We start from the raw sequence: 4,374 nt of genomic DNA on the forward strand, positions 1-4,374 counted from the left end.
AAGTTAGATGAGATGAAACACTCTATAAGGAAGCCCAAACCGCACCCTGGACCCTACCCTGTTCATTTAGGGGAGAGGATTCCGAGAAATGTCAGAGCCACTGGCTGAGGAAACGGTGAAGAAGGAATTACAAGCCCCACGTGGAGCCATTTGTGCCTCACCCTCACCCCGCAGTGAACCAAGATTTCATGGCAGTTCCTTTCTTTCTTTTTTAGAGTTTTTGTTTTTTGTTATTTATTTATTTATGGCTGCATTGGGTCTTTGTTGCTGCGCGCGGTCTTTCTCTGCTTGTGGCGAGCAGGGGCTACTCTTCTTTGTGGTGCGCGGGCTTCTCACTGCGGTGGCTTCTCTTGTTGTGGAGCACAGGCTCTAGGTGGGTGGGCTCCAGTAGTTGTGGCTCGCGGGCTCAGTAGTTGTGGCTCGCGGGCTCTGGGATCTTCCCAGACCAGGGCTCGAACCCGTGTGCCCTGCACTGGCAGGCGGATTCGTAACCACTGCGCCACCAGGGAAGCCCCTTAATGGCAGTTTCAATCCCTCCTAGAAATGTCACCTTTAAAGCAGCCAATCTGCTATTTCCTGATCAAGGCTGGTGAGGTACGACCCCTGCCTCCCCTTCTCCCAAAAGAGATCAGCCTGGCCTGGAACAATCCTTTCTTTTCTTTGGCTAATAGCTCCCCTTCCCCGCCCTCCTTCCCCCTATAAAAACCCCTCGAGCTCCCACCTGGATGGGATGCTGCCCAATTCACGACTCAGCTAACAAAGCCAATCAGATCTTCAAGTTTACTCAGGTGAATTTTGTTTTTATAACAAAACATAAAGCAACTCTACAGCAACAATAATAACAGTTAATGACTTCTTTGCTTTGTCTTGCTACTTTGTATTTCTGTGACAAAATAGGTCTTGAATCACGTTAGCCAAAAGTCACCTCTTGCCTGTAACGCGACCACCGGGCTACAGGGCCCCAAGTCTCGCCTTGTCCGTGGTTCCTGACTCAGCTGCACCTGCAGGGTTGGCTGCGGGAGACGGGACCCCACCGTCGAGCCATAAGGGTAGTTCTCCAGCCACTCTGTACCCCGGGGTGGGGGGTCCCCAACCCTTCACGGCCAGCCCTGAGCTGAGGTTTCTTCTCACCTGGACTGCAGGGAGTCCCATCAGCTTCCCAGAATAAGCTGGACGGGCTTCCTGGGCAGAAGCCTTCACTGATGCAAACTCGGGGCTCCCCTAGGCCACCAAACCGTACGCAGGGCCCTGTGAGAAATAGGTCACTCCTTTGTCCGGAACCCTCCTGTCACGGGCTCAGCTAAACGTTAGCTGCTCTTTCAAACACAGAACCAACTGCCAACCCATATGCAGCAGAGTAACTTGAATGCTAACTTCCCGCACCTTCTGGGGCCCCGCACAGGCCTGTAAGGAGGAAACCAGAGTTAGGTTTGAACCTTGAGGCAGCTCAGTCCATCTCCCTCAGATGCTCCCTGCTGCCTGGCTTCATCCATTGACCCAGATCCCATAGCACTTTCTCCCTCAGGGCTGTCCAGGGATCCGACAGCCTGGGAGACCGTGGCATGCTGAGAAGGCCAGCAGGTGGCCCTGGGGGACAGTCAGGACACTGCGCTGTAGGAGGAAGGGCTGGGGGTGCAGGGGGGCGAGGAAGGAGGGAGGCTCTGTCCACAGAGAGCGCTTACCGCATTCCAGGTGGGGCTCGGCCCTGGGGTGCAAAGACAGCAGGACATGACTCGGCCGACCAGAGGGGCACAGCCGGGGGCCTAAGGCTTGAGCACGAGCAGGTGAGGCACCTACCGGGGATCCTGCAGAGCAAGGACTTTGGGCAGGTGTTTGGGCTTCCAGGAAAGTGCCCCTCTGTGCAAGAGTCGCCTCTGGATAGCTTCTCTGGAGAGCGGGAAACGAAACCAAGGAAATGAGAAAGACAAAGATGGAAACTATGCCGGGCGGGGTAATGGACAGACCACGAGCCGAGGCCAGAAACACGAGGGCTACCGCTGAGCTCTTCTGGGGACTGGCTAGGGGGATGGGGCAGAACTCTTCAGGCTCCGATTTCCTCAGCCACGCAAGGCTCTGGCTTGATTAGGAACAAGCCTACTCTGCACAGGGCCTGAGCCCCAGGCAGGGCACTGAGAGGCAGCTACGGTTCTTAGCATGGGGATGCTCAGGTCCTGCCCGTGCGCTGTCAGATGGGGGTCAGAGACACCCCAAGGATGCATCGACTTCCAACTGAAGTCACTGATCTCCACGATGCCTTGACACTATCCCCACAAACATGTGTTGAACACACTCAGCTGCAGAGGTAGGAACTCGGGGGCAAGCCCAGCTGACCGTGACATCCCTGGGCTGTGGGTCATTTTCCTTTCATCCCTAGAGTTGCTTCCAAGTTAAGGGAGGCGTTCAGCTGTACACCAGCCCCGTGGAGTCATGGCACTCTGACCAACGCCAATACTCACCAGCCATTTTCAGTGTGAAAATGTAGGTGCAGGCAGTGCCTTGCACTGAAGAGCATTTAATAAGTGTTTTGGGGAGAGGAACACATGCATCACACACTCTGCTTCGGAAACAGATGGATTCTGGAGCTCCCATGTCTCCTAAAAAGAAGGAAGTGCTGCAGCCCAACCCAAGGTGGTACCACAGGGTGACCAGTCTGGAGGCAAGAGCCGGCATCTCCTCCCTGTGTCCCTGGCCAGCATGTCTTCTCTGTGTCCCTGGCAACGATGCACATGACTGTGGAGGAAAAACTAGTTCTAGATCCCTGGGAAAAACACACAAGGAATGAGATGAAACGTCCTACTTAACTGGCCCCTGAACTCTCACAACCTGTTTTTCTGCTCTTTTCTACCTTATAAGCGTCCGTCCAAACTTTCTCCCGCTGTCACACCCACAGCCCTCAGGCCTGGACCTGCCTTCTCACATGTCCCCACCCTATCCGTCCATGTCCCTGCACACTGGTCCCGGCCCATCCACAAAAGAGCTAAAACAGGTTGTTGCTGTCTCACATCAGCCTCAAGGAGCTAAGGTCCTTTGTCTATAAATTCAAGACAGAGAATAAGGCCTGGAGCTCACTGTTTTGACCTGCCAAGTAATTTCTAACTATAGGAAAGAGGCATGCAGGCTTCCAAATACCACTCAGTCACACACACACACACACACACACACACACAGAATGCCCCAGCATGCACAGCCAGCGGGCATCTAGGTCCTTCGGTGGAGATGTCATTTTGAAATTGCATCTGTAGATCTGGAGGAGAATCTAAGTTTACCCCTTTCTTTCCCAAAGAGAGTTTACTGAACACACAAGAATGCCGGCCGTTGACGCCAAAGCACAGAGGGCCTGACTGAAGGAGTACATTTGGGATTTTAGGCTCCACATCAGATTTAAGATACATGAAGATTAAAAACACTGGAACTCACCCAATAAGACAGTGTTGGTTGATCCCATACTAGTGAACTTATTACTTACAAGGGCACAATTCCAATGACTGTGGGACCAGGGGACCGCTGATTTGGGGGCTGGAGCGCTCAAAGAAGGTAGGACGTTTCTTGGTGAGGTGGAAAGCCGGGCAGGTCTGGAAGGTCCCCACTTGTGAAGCGCACAGACGCACATGGTCTCTCTGCTGACCAGCTTTAAGGTGACACTAAGCAGAGATGAGCAAGGGGGTGAGTCAGAATCTGGCTTCAGCCGCCGTGTCCGCACTGACACGCACACAGATGGAAGCTATGACCCGCTGGCCTGGGCCAGCTCCATTCCTGTCCTGTCGCCGAGCCCAAGTTCCAGACTCCGCCGGCCTCTCGGGGCAGCCGAGGAGGCTGCATCTCAGTTGAAGGGGTCTAGGCTCCTGTTCACTGCCCAGTAACAAGCCCTATGAGCCCCAGAACACCCTCCACCCCGAGCCCAGCTCCTGAGTCACCCACAGCAGAGCCCCAGCCTGAGTCACTCCACTGCCATAAATGCCTTCGCATTTCAAAGCTCCTCCTCTGAAAATACATCACAGCATAGAAACAAGAGCCTTAGAAACCGAATCTCAGAGCGGTGGGGTGAGCACGTGGAAAAGCCGTGTGTGGGCAACTGACCCCCCACCCAGCAGGTGTTCCGATGGGGAGCGCTGCCCTCAAGGCTCTGCTCCCCCCTCCCCGCCTCCTTCCAGTCCCCAGGAGGGCGTGGACTGAGGGTCCCCCAACCTCTCTGAGCCCCAAGGGCCGGGCGGCTCAAGGGGGTCAGCCTGATTCTCTCTCCTGCCCTCTTGGGCTCACTCAGCAAACTCACTCCCTCTGGCTCTCTAGGATCTCTAGGATCCTGGAGGCAACAAGGTTAGAAGTCCAAAACTGACTTCAAAGCAAAAAGCATCCACAGAGGGCTTCCCTGGTGGT

At 54.6% G+C, this 4,374-nt stretch overlaps 1 long non-coding RNA gene across 1 annotated transcript; it reads right to left on the reverse strand.

Moving 5' to 3' along the window:
- Window positions 1–713: 713 nt before the first annotated feature.
- LOC117308853 (uncharacterized) lies at window positions 714–3,906 on the reverse strand. The gene is made up of 3 exons (XR_004523106.2): window positions 2,457–3,906; window positions 1,798–1,887; window positions 714–1,404 (listed from the first exon to the last, which is right to left on the reverse strand). It is a non-coding gene; the product is annotated as an uncharacterized lncRNA (long non-coding RNA).
- Window positions 3,907–4,374: the final 468 nt, after the last annotated feature.

Source organism: Tursiops truncatus, chromosome 18 (genome assembly GCF_011762595.2).
Source record: "Tursiops truncatus isolate mTurTru1 chromosome 18, mTurTru1.mat.Y, whole genome shotgun sequence".
NCBI classification, from domain to species: Eukaryota; Metazoa; Chordata; class Mammalia; order Artiodactyla; family Delphinidae; genus Tursiops; species Tursiops truncatus.